We start from the raw sequence: 22,781 nt of genomic DNA on the forward strand, positions 1-22,781 counted from the left end.
TGGTTAAACTTTAAAAGACAGGGTTAGAGAAAATACCCTAATCATTCAGACTATTGAATAAAAAAAATTAACCACTCTGTACTCTGCAGTGAAACTATTTTTGATAGCTGTCTGGAAAGCAAAACTTTGCAAAAAAAAAAAATTCCATTCCTATTTTATCATGTTCAAAAGAGACTGTTTTTAATGAGTATTTTTATTGAATGTGTTACCTGAAGAGCCTTGATAATGTTTATCAGAAGCACTTTGATACTAAATGTTGGTAAAAAGCATAAGCAACTTTTGTTGCTTTTTTTTTTTAATAAAAAGGCTTTTTTTTGTTTTTAAAAAAATTCTCTTGACTATTTTTACTATCTCCAGCAAACACAGAGTTATGCAACTCCATTAAATGCTTAGAATAATATTTCCAATGCACACTTTGCTTGTTACGTTAATGGAGTGCTTTCTTACACATCAGGCCAGAATCACATGATGAAATTCAAACTGATTGCTTTAGGCTTTCGTTCTCTTTGATTACTTATTTGGGTCAGGCATTTAGAAAGAAGATAAATCTCACATAAAAATATTGACCTTCTCCTTGAAAACACATTTTTAAACAGCTATTAGAGTTGCTGCTCTGTGCTTTGTGATGTGCTTCTTGCTAGGTTCAAGTTCAGATTTACTTGTATTTTTTAAGGGACAGGAAGTTGGCAGATGCCCTCCTCACACCAGCAATGGAAATGTGTGAGCCTGAGTTCTGTAACTGCTGGAGAAATAAGGAGCAGGAAAGGCCTGCCTGCTAATAAAAGGATTATTCAGAACATGATACTTATGTGACCCAAAATAGCACTTCTGTTTCTCTCATATTATATTTCTTGTATTTGGCATACAAAAATTCAGCTGGGATCCCGGCTTCTTAAAAACCCTTTTTACATGGAAAGAGAAGTGATCTTTCTTCCTTAAATGTCCTGGTCTCTCTTGCTCCTGATGCAAATTTCAGACATGTGGAGTGGAAGAAAATAGTTTATTGTGCCACCTTAACAAAGGTTTTCAGGAAACCGAAGTTAGGACTGAATCTGGCTTTTATATGGAAACCGGTGCAGCTACAGTGGAGCCTGTTCAACAGCAATAAAACTGAGGAAGATTAACTAACATTGTACTACTAAGAATTTTTTAAATGCCTTTTTAATACCTTTTTCCAGCAAAGGCAAATGGCCACTAACAAAATCAGAGACTGCCTTGGACAGCCACAGTTGAAATGCCTCACCAGGACAGCAGGTGATGGAAAGGATTACAGGAGAGGGAGATGGTGGAGTTGCCCTCTCAGAGTCTGTGCAGGCAGCACCTTCAGGTGTTTTGGGCAAACATCTTCTAGGCCATAGGCACAGAGAGAAAGACAAGGAGATGCAGGTTTGATAACACTTGGGAACTCATTCGCCAGATGTCAGTAGTGGCATTTCGGGTGTTTTAACATGAAGCTCTCAGGTGACTTGTGAAAATCTGGAGTCTCATTTCCCTGCATAGATGATGAAGACCCATCTTTCAAATTGCCAGTATAATGTGCAGAGAGCATTTGTTCCTATATTCTATCTCTGAAGGGGGTACGTGCTTTTAGTACCATATATTTTGAGATTGGGCAAAGCATGAAAGCAAAATCATGATGAGCTGTATTTCTGTCATGTTCTTAGTAAGATAATAGGGAGTCTCACAGGGGATAAATGTAAGCTGCTTGGTTACTTATTTTCTTAACATTATTTTTTGTGTTTTGCCCATTCTGAACTGTGCAGACAGGGAAACTAAAAAATTGCCTTTCAACTTAAATTATTTTGCATGTCACTGAGAGTCCCACAGAAACACTTAATAGAATCATAGTATAGTTTGGGCTGGAAAGAACCTTCAAAGCTCATCTAATCCAAACCCCCTGCGATGATCAGGGACATCTTCAACTAGATCCAGTTGCTCAGAGCCCTGTCCAGCCTGGCCTGGAATGTGTCCAGGGATGAGGTATCTACCACCTCTCTGGGCAACACTTGAGTTTGCACAGCACCAAGAATAGCAAGGCCTTTGTAACAATAATTTCAAGCAAAGAGTTCCTAAAAGTGGTTTGTTGTGCAAAAGCAGATCCCTTCTCCAGCAGTGGTGCCCTGGTCCCCACTGGGAGGAAGCCAACAAGTTGCTCAGCACCCAGCAAGCACGGCAGGGGTGAGTCCTTGTAAGCACTCTCCTGTTGGTTCCCTTGGCCAAACCACCACCTTTTTTGCAAGAAGATGCCACCAAAGACGTAGTAGGAAAGGATGGAGCTGTTGGCTTCTCCAGCGGAGCCAAGCCCTCTTCCTTGCAAGCAATGGAGCTGCTGCTTCGCCCCACACACTGCTGGAAGGTGGGCGCCAGAGGCTATGCCAGGCAGCAAGCGCTGGCAGCCAGAGGCAAAGTGTCAGGGGAAGGCTGTGAATCTTGTGGCCTCCAGGCAAATGTTCAAGCAAGGGTTAAAATGACTTGACAGCTTACCCAATAGAAAACAGAGGTTTTTTCCGCAGTCACTTCCCAGGCTTGGATATGCAGTCTCTAGTTACTGGAGGGATTCAGAGCTGGCACAGGCAGCCTCCTAAGTATTAGGCTGCCCTGTGTGCTTGGCACCAAATTCAGACAATTTTGAGAACAGTTCAGATCTTCTCGAGGGCTTTTTTGTTGTTGTTTTGGGTTGCTTTTTTTTTTTTTTTTTTTGGTATTTCTTTCCATAAGAAAACAGTTCTATTTTTAGGACTTGGCTCAAATTGTTGAACCCAGTGGTTTGAGTTTTACTGTTGTTGTTTTTCCTCTCTTCCATCAAAATGAAGTGGTTCTGGCTGAGCTGAGCTGAGGAATCCTGCTGCTTCTCTTAAAGTTATACTCGAGGAGGTTTTGTGAGTGCATGGGTGCATATGTGTGTATGAAAAGTTTCTCTCAATTTCCAGGAATAAAAGGGGTCTTTGCTTCCTCCAGATCTATACTGTGTGCTTGTAAATGTCTCCATTAAGATTGATTTTGGGGAACACTGTGAAGGGAGGCTGACCTAAAATACGATATGTCATTGAAGTGAATTTTATATTTAAAGCTCCTCTCCCCAGTCTCTTCTGTTTTCCTTCTTTCCTTCTCTTTCCTTTCCTTTCTGTGGCTAATGTTTGTCTTCAGCCCACATAGATACCAGAGCACGCTGTATTTGTCACCTGTGGAAAATCAGCCAGGGTAACAAACCAATAACCAGAGACTGAAGCCAAGTATCCCTATCCCCTTTGGCTACAGCACATATATAGACACTGCACACCCAAGTTAACTTCCGGATAAAGGCAATATTGCTGCCTCTGCATGGTGCTATGCTTCAGGTAATTAGCTTTTTTTTTTTTTTGCTATGCTGCTTCCGGGGCCCAAGGGATTAAGATTAACAGGGGGGTACTCCATACACTACACGCGGTGTATAAATTGTCACTTCCTCTCCCTTTGTCTGAAAGAGTCTGTCCTTCTGTTGCACAGGGTGTCTGAGCAGGTGAGAGGGCCCATTCCTGTTAGTGGCTGGTTTGGGAACTTTCCAAAGAAATAAGGAAGGGCAGTGCCCATTTCTCCTAATTTTGAAGGACAAAGGTGAGCAGCAGTCAACCACTTCCCATGAAACTCTGACTGTCGACCAGACCACTGTCCTAGTGTCATTTTTGCAAACATGGCTGGACACCTCTGCTCTGTGTTGCAATTTAAACTGTTTTCCTAGATACTGGGGCTTTGGTGTGAAGAGGCAAAGGTGCCTTCCAGTAACTCTGAGTACAACATGTGGGCCATTGAGGACAGAGTTAAAAGCTGTGCCTGTCCTCAAGGTTGCCCTGTTTGCTGACTGGAGAGGCTCTCTACTCGGTGTCTGTCTCAGCAGCTCACAGGCAGGATGCAATTCCCCATAGCCACCCCCTGTGCAGAGCCTGGTAGAAGAAGCCCAGCATTGCAGGGCTGGGGACTGGCTTCTGAAACACCAGGCATCCCTGCAGTGCCCAATCTGAGTCACTTTCTGGATGTAAACTTTTGCTCCTACTAATGAGTATAGACAAAAGACCTTCCTTCCAGGACTTAAGGGTATCCAAAAGATCCCAGGCTATTTTTTAAGCATTTGAGTGCTCTCATCAAAACCATGACAAATTGCCAAACCATTCTCAACGGTTCCCAAATGTAAGTCTAGCCCCAGGTCTTAAATCCTATGGAAAAAAAGGCATTTGTATGGAGTTTAGCATTTCCTGGGTCAGAAGTATCCCAGATTCTTTCTGCCTGTGGCCCTAGCTTCCAGAAGTTCAGAAATGTGTGAAACTCAAAGCAAATATTATTTTCCCCTGATTTCCATTTTGCTCTCCTTAGACAGTCATGGCATTTTTTTCTTGTATCAGCTTGAATTTAATAGACATTCAAGAAACATTCATTCTGTTGTTTTTCTTTTTTTTTTTTTCACTCTAACTTGCTTGCCAACACTCTAACAATGCAATATGCACCTAGCTAAGAAACTTAGATGAATTACTATACACTAGGAAGTACATTTTTCAAAGGAGCGGGGGTGTTAGCTTCAGTTTTCTAGGCAAATTCTCATATACGTAATTACATTCTGTCTACTGCATTCCTCTGCCACCTCAATTGCATATGGTGTTCTTCCTCAGTTTGTGCCCTGCATTTTTGCTTGCATTATCAAGTACTATTAAATATTTCTTGTTCACCATCCCAGCAGTGACTTCAATATAGAGCCACTGGAAAAATTGGTAGCATATTTTGTGGTGTTTACCATCAAAAATACTTGTCAGTCCAAAACTTTCAGAGTAAGATGTGTTTTTAACCGTGACTAAGTAGTACAATACTTGTGACATAAGTCAGCAACACAATTAGCTACAGTTGCTTTTAAATGAGGAATGTTTGATGGTGACTTTGGTATATAGAATCATAGAATCATAGAGTAGTTTGGGCTGGAAAGGACCTTAAAGCTCATCTAGTTCCAACCCCCTTGCCATGGGCTCAGAGCCCTGTCCAACTTGGCCTTGAACATGTCCAGGGATGGGTCATCCACAACTTCTCTGGGCAGCCTGTTCCAGGGCCTCAGCACCCTCCTGGTGAAGAATGCAGCAATTTAAGAGGATTACTGTGGGTCATCTGTACTGATACCTTCAAACTGTGACCACTGTCTTACAATGGAAGCTGACAAGTTATGTTCGTGGGCGAATTAGAGTGTGTCTCCTGTGAGCAGAGGAAGAAAATGATCAGGACCATCCAGCTCACAGCAAAAATCTGGAGAGGGGAGATAAGAGCTGTTATTTTGGTGTGTTCACAGTAGGTATGAGCTGTTCACAGTGGTTGAAACAGCCCAGTACATGACAGCTATAATAGCTAATTCCAGGGAACTTTTCTACTACTCTGATAATCAGAGCATTTAACAGCTCCCTGCCAGAAGTAAGTGTCTTTTATACCCCACATTTCGGCACATTCATTCAGTAATGGCAGAACTGGGACCTGTGAAACTAGTGTTAGAATGCTAATTTTGGCTTTTCTTCAATTTCACCATATTACAGAAAAAAAAGAATCCCTTAATTTGCATGGTCCTTTTCTTGGAAACTCTCAGTCTTTAATGCATTCAGTGTAACAAACCAATATGACTGCTTCTTGCTTCAGCAAAAATTATGCCAGTTTCTTTGATTTCACCCACCTAGATCATAACACCCTAGAAGCTAGCTCTTTGTGTCACAGGGGGGAATGCCAGAGCTGGTGATCATGTAGATGCTCTTGGGTCAAGACTACTGCTGTGCTGCCTTCCAGGACCACCTGCTGTCTGGCTACAGGGGAGCTGAGGTCAGTGCAGATCTGGGGAAAGCCACCCTCCAAAACCTGAACTGTGATAACTTAGTGACTAAACCACACCAAGTTCCTCACTTGGAGAAGGAGAAGAGTTTTTGTGGGAAGAGAAAAAAGCAAGGAAAGGCAAGAACATTTTATCTAAGATCTGTAGTTAATGGACAAACTGCCGAATATGCAAAGAATTTACAGCCCAGATGCAGGAAATTCAGTTAAACAAGTGACCTGACACAGATGCTGGAAAACTATAATTATGAATTATCTGACCTTATTCTGTGTGTTTTCTGTAGTGGAAATTTCTTTGGTATCTCTGAAATGCAGTGGGCTGTTTTCTCTTGGTTGAGCAGCAATGGCATGACTGGGAAGCAGTGGAAAAGCTCACATTGAAGAGATAACTGTAACATTTGTTTTTGTCTTTATTCCCCTACCAGTCTTTGGGTTTGTTTAATAGCTGGCTTATTTTGTTTGATACATGATGCTGTTATATGCCCATACCAGGAAAGAAAGAGTGGCAGTCATTGGCGAGCACTTCCATAATGGAGCTGGGTGACGGAGGAAGCTGAGGGTTCCTTTGGGGTAAAGAAAAGGACCCCAAGTCTGAACCATCCAAACTTTTAAAAGGATACAGAATTTTGATGGGTTTTGACTAAAAAAATTTCATTGCCTCGAAATATTAAAGTCTGCCGGCTAGCAGCTCAGCTGCCAGGTGGTGTATACTTACAGATACTACAGCCCTCCTGATTGTTTTCCTTGCTGCTGCTTCTTTTTTCCTGAAGGAGATACCAGAGCTCATATTGACAATCTCTATACACTAATGGCTTCAGAAACCAATCTGAGCAACAGTTTTTGAACTGTGAGACAGAATATTTTTCTTAAGTGCGTATTCAATTCAGAAATATTTATGACTCTTTTTCTTAGTCTTTTTGATTTACAAATATTATCTATTCTGCTACTTTGAAGTGAGCAGAACAGATGTTCTGCTACCTGGAACATTTTCATGTACTTAGGGAATGCAGGAAAAAACAAGGAAAAAATATCAGAAAGAATTTTTTTTTATGTTTTCTGGAGTTGCACCATAAGTCTCACACAGCAAACATACTGAGTTTGTAAAGTTGCTAAGCTTCATCTATATGTCTCCAGTTTTTTAGTATTCCTTGAACAATGTTTGCACTAGTGGATTTCACAAGTGTGTTGCTTCACAATTGCTTCATGTCTCGTAAATCAAATGTCTTTTCAGTTTCTCTTAGCTGGGAGTTGTGGATTATAGACATGTCCTCTAACTACCATTGTTTCTTGCTTGACAAATGCCTGGAAAGTGGTACTATTTGTTTTGTGAAAGAAGGTTATTTCAATCAAGAAGCCAAGGAACAGCTCTCACTTCTTGTTTTTTGCTTTGAGTGCTGCTGAGAAGAACATTCACTTTTTTGGGGACCAAAAGTGTAAGTATTGTGTCGCCCTTTTTACTGCTTATTTTTTCCTGGTAGGCTCAGCCTATTTTGGTTCAGTTGAATGTTTATATGCATACAGATGGAAGCTGGCAATCTCTCATCAGATTTGAATTCAAGAAGGAGTAAGTCCTGTACTTTGCAGGTTTTTTGCTTTCCTTTCCAGAAGAAATCTCATAAAACAAGGTCTTCAGCCTCTCATCACCCCCTGAAAGTCCCCAGGGCTGTGGAGCACACAGGCAGCAGACCAGGAGGTTCCTCATTCTCTTGACATTTCATCAGGAGCGGAAATGTCAATAAATGTGTGTATGAAGCAGTAGAATGAACAGTGGTTTAACAGAAATACATGATGTAAATCTATGAAGACCCCATTCCTACAAGGAGACAGTGGTGTTGTGATCACCAGTGTGATTAGCAGAAAGAAGCATAAGGCTGTTGCCCCAGTGACAAAATTATAGCACTACTTGGCCAGCAGACATGAAGGTTGTGTCATTGCATTGGGAGAGGATACTGGGTTGTTGGCCATCACTCACAGGGTGTTGGGAACATCCCTGCCTTTGTTGTGGCTGTCAGCCTTGACACCAGACCTGGTGAGGGGACTTGAGGAAGTCGGAGAGTTATGTGAGACGTTGAGGCTGGACCTCCAGAGGTGGCTGTACAGTTCCACTGGGAGAAGAGCCTCTACTCCATGCTTCACCCTCTAAGAGTGCATTCTGTGATGGCTTGCCTTCTTTGTGCTTGCCTGGTGTGTGGCTGTTACTTAAGCTTGCTGAAGTGCTCTGTGTGTTTTTGTAGGATCATAGGATAGTTTGGGTTGGAAGTGACCTTCAAAGGTCATCTAGTCCAACTCCCCTGCAATGAGCAGGGACATCTTGAACTAGATTAAGTTGGTCAGAGCCCCGTCCAGCCTGGCCTGGAATGTCACCAGGGATGGGGCATCTACCACCTCTCTGGGCAACCTGTGCCAGTGTTTCACCAACCTCATTGTAAAAAAGTTCTTCCTTGTATCTAGTCTGAATCTACCATTTTTTAGTTTAAAACATGTACCCCTTGTCCTATCACAACATGCCCTGATAAAAAGTCTGTCCCCACCTTTCTTATAGGCTCATTGTAAGTACTGAAAGCCACAAGAAGGTCTCCTCAGACCCTCCTCCAGATTGAACAATCCCAACTCTCTCAGGCTGTTCTCATAAGAGAGGTGTTCCAGACCTCTGACCATCTTGGTGGCCTCCTCTGGCCCCTCTCCAACAGGCCCATGTCGTTCCTGTACTGAGGATCCCAGAGCTGGTTGCAGTACTCCAGGTAGGGGGTCTCATCAGCGTGGAGTAGGGGGGCAGAATCACCTCCCTCGATGTGCTCACCCAGCTGCCCTTTGCTTGGCAACAATGGACATTTCCCCTTTTTACAACGAAGGGAAAGATTAACTTGAAATTTTGGAAAAAGAAAAGTAATTATTTCATCTAATAAATAAAGGTCCTGTAGGTGACTGAGAGGTTCCCTTGCCATGCCGACCTCCCTCCCTGCAGAGGAGGGAGGAGAAAGTGGATTCATGTGATGAGTTTGGCTAATACCAGAAAAGAAAAATTCTCTGTGGTCTTCCAAAAAGAGAGAAGAAAGAAAATCCCATACCATAAGGCATTTCTTTTTTTTTTCTCCTGCATTATAAAGGAGAATCTAGATACAATTTAAATCTAAACCAAATAGTGATCTGATTCTTAATGTAATTCAGCTCTTTGAACAGACAGGGAACTTTATGCAACATCGATAGCTTGGTTATTCTTCAGGCATCAATGGGCCTCTGTAGGGGTTTGGCCTGGACATGCTCGATTACCTCGTATCCCAAGAGCCGCTGTTCCACTGACATCTGGGTGAACACAAGTGTTTCAGAAGCAGTGGTCTGTCTGCACACACACGTGGCTACCTGGGTGCAGCTATATGGCCATTGGCTCAGTGGTGACCCTGGAGCTCTGAAATGCTGCTCTTGCATTAGGCTCGGCTTTCAAGAGCTCATTTAACTACCAGGTATCACGGTACATGGGAGATGCAAAGCCAGGCCATTCTGCTTGCAGGGAGGCTTACACAGGAGGTGTTAAGCACCATTGCTATATGGGTTTTTCTCAAGGAGCCTTCTCCTGGCCCAACAAGCCTGCTGTAGGACAATACCTCAATTTAGTTGCACAAAGTTGCTCTTGTATAGGCAGATCAAGACCTTAGCCTCCTTGTGCTTTTCTGAGGTCTGTGCCATTAGTTGCTTTCCATCTCTCCTTTCACAGACATTTAGAGACGTCTTGTAGTGCTGCTGTTTTTCCAATAAATTATTCTCCTTTTAAAAATATACTTCACTGCAATCTAAAAGCCAGATGAGCCAAGGTTTTATTAGAATTACTGACTATCAGATGAGACGTGATAAAGAGAATTGACTTGATAATAGAATGATTTTTTTTTTTCTTTTTAAAAAGATCATTTTACAAGATGGAGACTAGGGGTGGGGAGGGAGGGGAGAATTAAGTTTAGGACTTAATTCCTCCATGCTCAACAGCCTCATTTACAGGAAGAATACAACAAATCTCTTGTTTTTGCAGTACAAGGGCTTTATACAGGTAAACATGTTAAGAATGTTGCCTGTAGTGTTTGCCCAGCTAGACCATAAAGAATTCCTGTGAGCAGGGGTAGCGAGAGCCATTGCGCAGCCCTGCCGAGCTCTGCTGTCCTCCTGCCTCCATCTGCCCCCATGCCAGGGAGGGAGGCTGCTGGAGTCGTACTATTTCTGTGAAGCCATCCAGCACGTTTATTCTGAGTACAGACACAGTGGTCTTCCATTTTGCAATTACAGAAACAAGGATATCCTGTTGAGCTTTTTCGCTTTCCTCCCTTCCCCGCTGCCACCGCTTGGTATGACTGTAGGGAATATAAATGGAACAGGAAATTTGACCGCGTCCAGGATCAATGTCATTAAAGACAGGTCTTGTTTTAAAATCTAATTTTATATAACTGCTCCGTTATATAATATGCTTTTGTTTGTCGTCTTGATTTTTATCGAGGTAGTGTACATTCCCCTGGACCTTTTCATGAAGGAATGTTTATACCTGTGGGCAAGCGCTAATGGCAGTGAAAGGCTTGCATTCATGGGAACAGCATTTAGCAATTCATGGTTGCCAAGGTAAGCAGCAAAGGCATGCCCTCTGCCACTCCACTGCCTCTAAAAGAAACAGTCTCTAAGGTAACAGGCTAGCACCCCTTGAGGCCAAAAATCTTTAGCTTTTTAGACAGAAAAACACATTAAATAATACCAAGAAAAGCATTTTTTTGTCCAGGCATTTTTTCTTCACAACAGAAAAGGGGCTCAAAGTGTTCTATTTTTGGTTCCGCACAGGAATTTAATTCAGATGCTGCCCAATGCTTTGTGCACTCAACACCCCTTTGACAGTTTAGTTTCAGGGGCACATAGGACTAATGAGCTAAGGCAGGACTGCAGTTGGAGGCTGGCGTCTCCCAGGCCTGTGACTGTTGTTCAAGTGAATAGGCAATTTCCCTGATTAGCTTGGAATTTGGAGCATTATCTGGATGGTTATTTGGCATGAGCCCTTTTTCCAGGATCACAGTCAATGTGGCAGATTGAGTCACCTGAAGAAAAGGTCTGAAGAGAGACCACTTGCTATATTCTGTTTGTGATGGGAGAGTGGGCTTCTCTTCTCAATTCCATCTTGCTCTGCAGACACTTGCCAATCTCTTTTATATTACTGTAGCAAAGGGGAGAAGTAGCTGAGTCATCACATTTTCCCAGTTCAAGATCTTAATTAGGAGAAGAAGCAAACAGCAGAGGGTTGTTTTTGAAACTGAATTTTAACAAAAAGTAAAATGCAACAGCCAGATCACCTTTCTGGTAATGCTGATGCACCAGGGACCCATTGCATGCAGAGGACAATTTGTCTATGTTGTCATCTGCAGGACATTCATATGACTCTAACATCAAATGATACATTTTCTGGATGTGCAGAAAAGCAAAAGAAGGATTTTTTTTTTTTTTTCCTAGATGACTCAAACTATTACAATTGCCTGACGAAGTGACAATTCATGGAGTGTAACCGAGTAATACAGGACCTGCTGGTTGTAATATGTCTTTTATATCGGGTGGAGTTCCTGCAGTTCCTGGAGTTGTTACAAAGGGGAGATGCCTCCTGGAACCTTTTTGCAACATGTTGAACAGGCTCGAATCTGACATTAGAACATTTTCACTCAGAATAGAGGCAAACTGTAAGCAGAGCTTTCTGTATCTTCAGGTGTGCAGCACATGCCTCACGTTTCAGTGAGTCTTCAGAAACAAACCTCTTCTTATTGAACAGACTTGTAACAGTGCTGGGGAGATAATAATTTGCCTTCTTTCAGTCTGACAGAAAGGATATTACCCTGATTGCATTCAAAGAAAGGATGTACATCACCAACAATTTTCTTTTCCACTTACTTTCACTTCATGTTGTACATACTAAAGTAATTATGGAATAACTGTGGGCTTTTTAATGGTTAGAAGCATAATAACACAAAGAACATTAAACAAGGAAATTAATTAGTTATGTCATCCATTCCAGAAACACCCACAATGTGATACTACTCCTAAGTTCAGCACCTTGTCATGCCCATATTTTGATACAGCACATGTTCACATACTGTTATGCAAGAGAAGTCATGTTCCATTTGAGACACAGGTTGTCTGGGGCTCACTATATAAGAAACAATTTGGTATTTGTTCCTTGCACATCTTACTCTTTATTCACATCTCAGATGCATAACTGGACTTCAGTTTAATTTCAGGTAGGATGAAGACACGTAGCTGTCAGAGCAATTTGTGAGAAATGGTCTGTTTTCTGGGGAAAGGTCTGCAGCCACCTGAGCAGCCAAGACAAAACATCCCTGTGATGCCTCAGTTCTGGGGGTTTCACTGACTTGTCTGAAGAGAATAGTCTCTTTCTGCTGTTTTGTAAGCTCAGCAGCCCCATGTCGAAGTCCAATGGGACTGGATGTTGCAAGCAATGGCTTAGCGTGCCTTGCACATAGCCACAAGGCTGAGCTCGGCAGTCACGGCCACCTCCAGTTGAAACATGACCAAGTTGTGAAATGAGTCTGGTCAGGAAAACAAAAGCACTGAGTCTCGAAGTTCTTGCACATTCTCAGGAACATCACTATGGATTTGACTGAAACATTTCAGAACTGTTCATCTTGAGGAAGGTGTAAAATATGCAGAAGTTCAATTTAATAAACTTTTAGCTAACAGAAAATAAGTTTGTGAGATGTGATGTTTCAGAGAACAGTGGTAATAGGGAGCAATACTAGATTTGTCCAGGAACTAGCAAATAATAAGAACTAGGGACTGAGTTATAGAAACCTAGCTTTTTAAAATGCTTGCTTCAGTTATCTTCCCTGCACTCAGTGTTGATATTTTTGTTGACTCCACAAAATAGATTAATATGAGAACTCTACTCTGTATATATAATTATAAAATATTATTTGATGTCTAAACTACCTTATTAGCTGAATAGTCTGAACTTTTTTTTTTTTTTAATTATTTTTTTCCCCCCAAAGAACCATTATGCTGTTACTGTGGAAAGACAGAACCTTGGGAAAATTAAAGTACAAACTGATTGCTCATACTCTGACAATGTGGTTTATAAAGCCTGTCTTTCAACAGCTATAAAATACTTGCATTCCCATGTTAAAAAGATGAAACTATGTAACTGCCATTTGCATAACAGCTCTTAACTGTGGCTGGAGAATGTATTAGTTTCATCTGACTTAATCACCATCATATTTGTTTTTCTCTCTATTTCTATTGATCTCTATTTTTTGATCTGTAGTTTTGCAGATCCTAAGGTACAATGTACACATGCACTTATATACAATTTATGTTCCAGTGCACACCTAAACTGACATCTGAGGGGCTGATCCAAAATTCAACAAGGTCACTAGAAAAGCTCACAGCTATGCATCAGTCTATCCCCCTGGAGCTCTGAGCAGGACTTTTCCTCAGAATGTATTCCCTAAGTTTCAGTTGCTGCTTCCAGAGTAGATACAAGGACTGCATTAATGAGATTTTTTTTTTCACATTCAGGTTTTATTTAACCATAAAGCAAAAAGTTGACTGATGATTGAGTTTCAAACAATCAGTGTTTTATAAAGCAGATGAATGTTGTAGCTTTTAGGATATTCTTCGTATAACTTTTAAATGTACCCAGTGCTCAAATATTTTTGTCCCAAAACATTGGCAACTTCACTTTAGTTTGTGTTTTCAGTTCGGACACACATTGGAAAGCCCAGATTCTTATCCAAACCTTATCTAGATGAGTCTTGATACTGCAAAATTGTGGAGGAAATTATTTGAATATAATACTTTCTCGGCAGATTTCCAGTATTTCTGGTCCCAGTTGGCACTGCCACAGTTTCGGCTTTTCTTTTGTAATGTTGATATTTATTTCCATGTCTATCCCAGATCTAGAAGCACAAAAGTAAAAGCAGTTGTAAAAAAGGCCAACCTAGCATTTCAGGAAGCAAGGCAAGCTTTGGGCAGTACTGATTCTAAGATCTTTTATTTTGCCCATCTTCACCTCAGCATTTGCCAGGAAACCTTAGGATACTAAAATACAGATGGCTTACATGAACACAGACAAATGAAGTGATGCCTAATGATACATGTATTAGCAAAAGGAAAATAACTGTGAACTGTATTATCACACATGAATTCATTGTATTTGCTAGATAGTGGAAGATAACTCATGAAGGGAGAGAGAAGTTCTTGTCTCAGACTGATGTATTTATGGCTAGACTGAAGTCTAACTTCTAAAGTGTTTCTCTAAAAATGCCAGTAAAGGTCATGTTTTTTGTCACCTTCTGGCTTAAAAAAAAATAATCCATTTACAGGTAAAAGATTGTTTTTCTTTCGATCCCATTGGTCATGTGTATGTTTGATAAGTAGAAGCTAGTAATCTTACCCCTGTGCACTGCCACTTACCCCACCACAAATAACATGTCTTGTTGTTATAAATGATTTGCACCTTATGGTGCTTTCCTGGCATTTGGACTTCTCAAGATCTCCCTCATTTTCTACAGTAATGTCTTACTGCAACTGGGACTAATTTAGACGTGATGATACATGAGCCGGGAAGAACCCTACCTTATTTTCAAACCAAGAAACAGCTCATTGACCTGGCAGCTAAAACCACCAGCATCCTTTTGCTTTTAAACTGAAAAGAAGTCATGGGAAGTTACTGAAAGACAGTAAACGTGAACCACTCTTAGATGCCAACCTGGCTTTAAACAATGTTTTGACAACACACAGAGAACTATTTATTTTGAGGCTTACGGGACTTCTGCAGGAGTTGGTGCAAATACAATGAAAATCATAATGTTTACATAATCTATAAATAAAACAGTAAAGAAACCCAAGTCCCATCAGGATCACAAGTCAAAAAGGAGTAGGAATAAACAAGATCATTAATGCACAGACTGGTTGATTTTTTTTCTGTGTTAAACAATGAAGTCATTGATATACACATATCTGCAGATATATATATAAACATGCAAAACTCAGAGAAAATGAAAATGTTTATCAAGGCCCATTTCCCAAAATACTGCTTATGGGAAGCAGTCAAAGGTTTAATAGAAAGAAACTGGATTCTTGGATTTGTAATTCACCTTTTTTAAAGGCCGTGAGTTAGATCCTAGAAAGACACTTAGGACACTCAGATAACATTTTCTGGAAGCAAAATTAATCCTAAAATACAGCCTAATGCGGACAGAAACACAGCCTGACACTAGGTGCGTGAAATTGTCCTAATCCTTGTCTATGTGTTTGCTCACTCATCCAAACATAAAATCTTCTCTAAAAAAGTGACCTCATTATCACATATAAGAGAAAGATAACTCTTGATACATTGGGTTGGAAAAATATCAACCTCAAATGTTTGAGGGGGCAGAGAGAATTATATGCTATGGTTCTTAAACTTCTTTAGGATATATTTCGACAGTTCATCTAAAATTAATGGAAATGCCTCTAGGTCCTTTGGGTTCAAAGTAAAAGTCACTTTCTTTTCCTAGGAATCTACTACCTATAAAAAGGCAACATTTCGATTTCTAATCTTCAAAGTAAATTACAGCTGATGGAGATGTAATGCAATAAGCTTAATTAGCCTCATTTCCATAAACACAGTATTAATGAAAGTCTATTTTTCTTGTAGACATACTAATATCTTTACACTAATGGTATAAAAATAACCTTATTTTTGGTGAAATACACCACTGAGGGAATTACCATCCATACAGATATAGCAACGTTTGAAAAATGAAGATAATTTTACTAGAAATAAAAAAGTCTGCTCTGGGATTTGAGGAAGCTGAAGTTAGTGACCTGGAATCCTTAAAAGTTACTCGTACTTCCCACAATGTTGGCAGAGAAGACAAAAAATACATTTCAAAAGTTGCACACACAATCCCACTCCCCCAGTTTTCCACCACAGAGAATCTGTGAGCTGCACTGAGTAATTTCCCCCCATTTTAAACAGAAGGCACAGTCACTGGTATTTGGCTAAGTATGGCTTTATTCACCTACATGTTAGTTAAGGGCTGTGGCTGCTGACCTTCTCCCACTGTCTTCTTATAGAATCATAGAATTGTTTTCATTGGAAAAGACCTTTAGGATCATGGAGTTCAACCATTAACCTAGCACTGTCAAGTCCACCTCTAAACCATGTCCCTAAGAACCTCATCTACATGTCTTTTAAACACATCCAGGGATGGTGACTCTACCACTTCCCTGGGCAGCCTGTTCCAATGCCTGAGAACTCTTTCAGCTTTCCTAATTTTTCCTGATATCCAATCTCAACCTCCCCTGACGCAATTTGAGGCCATTTCCTCTTGTCCTATCATTTGTTACCCGGGAAAAAAGGCTGACACTCTCCACACTACACCCTCCTTTCAGGTATTTGTAGACTCTATCTCCTTTTTTTCCAGGCTAAACAGGCGCTCTTCCCTCAGCCTCTTTTCATGAAACTTGTGCTGCAGACCCCTCACCAGCTTCGTTGCCCTTCTCTGAACTCGCTCCAGCACCTCAATGTCTTTCCTGTAATGAGGGGCCCAAAACTGAACGCAGTATTCACGATACTAATGAAGCTGTGGCACACCCTTCAAGAAAGGATTTCTAAGAGCAGTCATAGACAAACATCTGTCAGCCCGTGTGTGCTTAGTCCTGCTTTGCTGCTGGAAGACAGATTGGGAGCTCCCTTCTAGGTGTTTCAAAAGAACTACTTTTTCTACAGCTTAGGAAGACTTTAGCACAGCATTTACTACCTAGTAGCTTGAGAAACAGTGACAGCAAAGTAAGTTATGGACTAGATTTTTAAGATACTTCAGGTTGTGTTGTGATTATTACACTGATCTTTTCTTCCTGCTTCATCTTTGTAAATGTATGCATACTTAAATAATTGAGCTTATTAAATTAAGTAACTAGACGTACTCAGGTTAAGAACTTACCAATTTTTTTGACAGTGCATCTATTACAGAGAAGAGTTTGCAGTTTAACCTCTTTTTATCTGGAAGTTCAAAAGCCAGAAAGAAACAGAATATACACTAGTTTTTTTTGGTTTAAAATCTTAAATCTACAGCAATAAAAGCTTTGTGTTATACTTCTTTACCTTCTCTTTGCTACTCATCTGGATTTTGTCATGGAACAGAAAACAGCTAGGACTCCTCCCCTTGTAAAATGTTTCTTGCATTAAAATTGTTCTAGCATCTGTGTACATGGGAGTTCTCATTAAGTGCCTGCAGTTTAACTCAGAAATGGAAATACAAACTGTATTTTTTTCTATACAGTGTATATAAGGTTGAATATGACTTCCAGTCACTGAGACCAGAATGAGAATATTCTTTCATGCTTCCTACTGGTATTATATGGTCAACTTTAAGGAAGGCACGCTGGGAAATATTTGAAAGGTGAGTTTTGTTTTTCAGTGGACCACTAATGCTTGGGTTGGTTAGATAAGAGACATAGATCCTGGAGATGGCAGGCTGTACACCAGGATTCACAGATTAGGCAGGAGTTAAGTTTGTGCATACAACAGAGTTGCTACATTTGCAGACTTTCATAAGAACTGGTATAAAAGCACATTTTATGAGACTAATACCAACAGCAAAATACCAAAGATGATGACAAGCTGTCTAACCATTGGGCCTAGGTAGCTTACAAAGTGCTTGCCAGGTTTTCGGAAACCTTATCAAGTAAGTTTTCTAATATCAACAAGGAAAACTCTTAATCATTAAATAAGGATTTTATTTTTCTAGGCCTTATCAGCAAACACCTACTCCTGGACAAGTGTTTAGGCTTTACACCTTAGCTGGTGATAAGTGAGTTCCAAAAGCCCTGTGTGACTGCCTACTTCCACTTGCATTGCAGTCAGGAGAGACTTACCTTCAGTTTTTATGGACCCTGTACAAGGGTGATTTAAGTGCCCTCCAGAAACCTCCTTCTGGGCACTGCTTCTCCAAATTCATTTATTTATTTTTTTCTTTTTCTACAATGTCTCTCTCATGGAAATGTGAGAAATGTAAATGTGGAAATCAATGGGGCTGACTTTGCTGGGAATAAAGTCAATCCCCTGAAGTTTTTGGAAGTGTCAGGCCAAACCCAATGTGGCTGAGACAGTGAGAGTCAGAACACTGTTCCCAGGGTCTCAATCCCCTCTCACCAGAGCAGACATCTATGAAAGCTAGTTCTCCAACTTGCTTGCACGGTAGTGACTAAGATCGGAATGGCCCTCCTGGGATAAAACAAAACTAATGGGAGGAGGTCTTTGTCACACCAAGATCTAATGACCTTCTTTTTTAGGATATGGAAAAAAGTTTTCTTAAAAGCCCACGACTTTTCATTTTTGTGCTAGTAAGAAGGAATGGAGCACAGGCAGCTGCTCTCTTCTGAACGATAAATGTTTTGGAAACTTTCAGGAATCTTGAAGAGCCTCTCAGCAGATAGCGATGAGCTCAGCTGTCATTTGCACAACCACTTATGGCTTGTTATGAAGAAGAGTGCAGAGAGTGAGGGGTTGGTCAGAAATGCCAGAGGATGTGGATATATCCACACTGTATCTCAGGTGCCCAGCCTATTCTCAGGCTCTGGCCCCCTATTCATGTTCTTCCATGGATAATGGAGTCCTAGGCTGCCCTTTGAAATAAATACAGTCTTCCCTGAGATTAAATCCACAAATTATTCTGGGGATAATTTACTCCCAGAAAACAGTAGCTTGTTCTGCTCCATGCAGTTTTGTGTTATTCTAGCAAATTCGTGCTTTCCTATATCCTCATGCAGACTCATACTGTGGCCCATGGTGTTCATTTTTAACATCATGCTATAAACACACCTCTGCAGCAGACTGAAATGTTCTGAAAGGTTACAACATAAAATAATTGTGTCTTAGGGCCGTGGAGGCTTCTTATGGGCTCCTGAGAAGACAGCATGTGAACTGCTGCACAGTATAGCCCTAAGCAGTATGGATTTGAGTCACTCTGTGCTACCTGGTGTAGGATCACTCCCTGGGGGGAAGCCTGTAGTAATGTGGTTGCAGTTGGAGCTGTAGAGATAAAATGGAGAGTTCCTAAAACAGGGAAGAAATAGAGGTATTTTTAAGGATTCCCAGAAGAATGAGGAAGTTTTAAGGAAAAAAAAAAATATTTGCAATCTACTCAGACAATAAAAGAGGTGATGGATGAAAAACCCACTAGTTAGATAGTAGAAGTTCATTCTACTTCTGCCAGTACTTCCATGTAATATGCTCAGCCAGGCCCCAAATAGTGATTTGCTCTACCATAATTCCTGTGTTCATTTACCAGTGAAATATATTTATTGCTGGTGGTTAGAATCCAGATTTGAAATGGTGCACTAAGTGTATCAGTTTTTTATTATTTGGCCAGAAAAAGTAATAATTTAGCTTTGTTTTGCAAGTATTCTGACAGACTGAGGAAGGATCTTTTTATTGTGCTCTCCAGAAGTCAGGTGATTCCCTTGCAGAATATTTGGCATCCAAAAGAGTTAAATGCAGTAGCTTTTCTCCTTGAGCAGGGTGATATGCACTGAAGACTCACCCTTCCTTCCTTCTCTGTATCCCAGATCCCTGGAGAAAGAGGCAGAATGGCTCCTCAAACCTTCACGAGCCTTTGCTCCAAAGAAGCTCTAGCAACAATTGTGCCGTTCTGGCAGGAAACAAGGAACAATTTTTCTTTCTGTTCTTGAACCTTTTCTTCAGAAAAAGACAAGAACCTGGGAAAATGAAAGGTCTCAGACTCTAGACCTCCTGTGGCCAGCACACAGCAGAGTTTTCTCTGCACACCACGATCTGGGATATGCCACCAAGCAACACTTGCAGCCTTACGGGAAAATGGAAAATATGCTACAAATACAACAGTCTTTGTCAAGAATTTCTGCTTTCCAGAGAGGTTTGACAATCCTGCCTCAGCACCAGCTGGTGTGTGCCAGGCAGGCTGGCTGGGAATATTGGTGGAAACATGGGCAAGGGCCATGTCAAATCTCTTCAGTCCTGTGCTTGGCCTTCTGGCATCCCGTGTGGAAGTGAAGCGGTGTGGAGGCCTGAAGCAGTGATTTCCCCTGGAGGTTCAAGTGCTGGGCAGCTGGTCTGTCAAAGTCCTGAAGTCAGCTTGTACAGATTTGGCGGGTGCACTGACTATTTTGGTGACCTCTTGGGCTTTCTTAGCAGTATAAGGAAATGAAGGATCTGTTGCACATACAGGAGAAATCATATGCATTTGTTCTAAACTTTCAATCTGAGGCTATTAACATAGACACTTTGACCTCTAGAGGGAGAGCAGTAAGAAACAGAAGAGTGGTATTTTTATATCACTTCACCCCCAGGAACCTCAGGCTCCACAACCTCAGGCTCCTTCTTGGTACATCATTCCCTCCACTTAATAAATTGTATTTTTTTTTTAATGTTGGGCAATATCAAAATGCTGGGACAGCAAAAAAAGAAAAGCCTCAAACTATTCCAAAAGCTGTTGTAGTCTTAAAAAACTGAGTACTAGACTAGATAATGTAGTGTGCTTGGTAGTTCCCTTTAGCTGTGATAGACATATATAGTTATGTGCACACTGGCTGTCACTAGCAATCGCGTTACCTCCAAAGCAAAAAAAAATAATCATCCATTTACTCAAATCTGTTCTAAATAATGATCCTGAACTAATGATAATAAACCCAGTTCTACAGGCACTCCCTGGTTTGGTTTTAGTTGTAGATATCTTAATTTATGTGCACAGTTTTATTTTAAGATCCTACAGTCCTCTTTCAGGAAGGCTTTTCTTCTTCTTTGGGGAGCTAACTCCCTTACAGAGTGCTTTCATAAGTACATACATCTATTAGGCATATAAAAGATCTGTGAACTGGTCTTACTTTATATTTTATTATTGATTTGATTTTTTATTTTTTTATTTCTTATTTATTTAATTTCATATCATTTCAGTTTAGTTTTTGATTTGTTTTGTTTTGTTTTTTTCACTTCACTTTGTTTTAATTTTTACTCATCCTTCTTTTGCTTATACTTCTACATGCAAGTAGTTCCAAACAGCAAAATTGCTGAGATGGGTATCTCATTTGGAGAGAGTAAGTAGAGTTAAAACGTGCATAAGTCCATTCAATGATCAGGGGATGTTCTGCACTGCTACTGCTACTGCTTTCCTTGTGCCCTCTTCCTCACCTCCCTTGAACATATACTGTGGCACAACCTGAAAGAGAAGTTTTCATCCACCATTCCCTTGATATTGAAGACAGCTTCACCTCCACCTAGATTCTTCCTTTTCCTCAGTGACCATGAAATCACAACATCCATCTTTCCCGCTCTCTCACCATGTCTTTGGACTTTAAGCCAGGTAAGAGTATGAGCTATAAATTGAAGTGAAATATACAGCTGGGTAAATAAAGTGAGACGAAAGGGAGAAAAAAGGAAATGTGTTTCCTATCACAGAGTTTAAAAAACAGACTTGGCACACAAGGGGAAAAAACAAAACAGGAAACAAGGTTCTACATATAAATTAAACTTTTTCACCCTGAGCCTTTTTAGATAGCCCAGGAGTAATAAGAATGTGTATTTCTTGGACCAGCAAAGCAAGCATTCCAACACTAAATGGCTTCCTGTTCAACACGTTCAAAGCCAGAGACTGTTTTTGGGGGTAGGTTAGAAATATGTGTGAGGTATGCACTTTTACTTCAGGCCAAATCAAATGTTTTTAATGTCCCCTCATCCAGCCCCCCACCAAAGAAAAAAAAAAAAAAAAGCCAAAATGTGACCAAAGTTTTCTCTTTTGCTGAGATTTTTTTAATCTGCAAACATTCACATTTCCCAGCAAAGACACTTAAAAAGGAACTGAGAAATGTCATTCTGCACTGACATTTGAGGCTGTTGAGCTGTAATGAGTAGATGTATACAAGAGCTCAAGAACTTTGCCCCATGCAAAGACAGGGAAACAGTGAATATTTGAGGGTGTGAACTGTGTTACAGCATTTTCCCCCATTGGTGTCAAACCTATAATTCACAAATTGTTGATCCATTTTCTTCTTCTACCACATCGGCCTCAAATGTTATTTGGTACTGTGTGTTCTTTGCAGATAGATCTTTAGAGGTTTTTTTTTTTTAGGTTTACAAGTTTTGATTACATGGCCAAAAGTGAAAATAACACACATGGGAACAAAGCTTGGAGCACTATTTGCCACGGATGAGTCAAGGTGAGGATGTTTTCCAGCTCCTCACTGAAGCCACAGGGTACGTTTTGCAAAAAAAAAATCACAGAAGTACTTGGTGCCTTTTTTTTTTCCCCTTTTTACAGCTAGTGGCCAATAGTTACATCTAATTAACCTGCACCTCAATTTGTCCCTTTCAGTCCCTTTTCAGAAGTCTCACCAATTATGGCTTCTAGTAACATTTTTTGATCCCAACTCCAAACAAATAGAAGCCATATAAGTGGTAACCAACTATTTTATTTTAATATTTTTTCATTCTAGTGTTTTTGAGCAAACTCTGGTTCTAAACACTGTTCTGTTTCAATATTTGAAGAATACTATGTACTGAATACAGTCCAAGATGGTATGTTTTTGTGAGACATTGGTCTTGTCTCTTGCTGTTATGCCACCTTGAATGAACCAAGCTGCATATTTTGGTTTGGCTCTTTCTCCTTAATTTTTTATAAAAAAAACTTTAGCAGACCCTTATATACATATATTTTTGGGTTTTTGCTTGCAGACACTGCATCCTAGGAAGACATCTGGATCTCCAGTCTCACCTAAGTCAGTAAAATTCAGTCTTCACTGATTTGCCTCAGTCTAAGCAATGATTTTCTTTTGGCCCAGCCAACTATAGTACTAGTTTTCAAAAGTACTGCTGAAGACGATAGAGCTAACAATAAAGATAATGGGACATAATGAATGCTACATAGACTCCACTGTTGACTTATCCCTGGACCTCCACATACTTCAATATC

The 22,781-nt window shown here is 40.5% G+C and overlaps 1 long non-coding RNA gene across 4 annotated transcripts in view; it reads left to right on the forward strand.

Moving 5' to 3' along the window:
* Positions 1-20,520, forward strand: part of LOC110363924 (uncharacterized) — a 46,429-nt gene extending 25,909 nt beyond the window's left edge. For all 4 annotated transcript variants that reach the window (XR_010471365.1, XR_010471366.1, XR_010471363.1 and 1 more), the window contains 4 exons: positions 3,157-10,425; positions 11,299-11,571; positions 17,121-17,240; positions 19,408-20,520. This is a non-coding gene — a long non-coding RNA (uncharacterized LOC110363924). The remainder of the gene's footprint in view (positions 1-3,156; positions 10,426-11,298; positions 11,572-17,120; positions 17,241-19,407) is intronic.
* The last annotated feature ends 2,261 nt before the right edge of the window (positions 20,521-22,781 follow it).

The sequence above is a fragment of the Columba livia genome, chromosome 3 (assembly GCF_036013475.1).
Source record: "Columba livia isolate bColLiv1 breed racing homer chromosome 3, bColLiv1.pat.W.v2, whole genome shotgun sequence".
NCBI lineage: Eukaryota > Metazoa > Chordata > Aves > Columbiformes > Columbidae > Columba > Columba livia.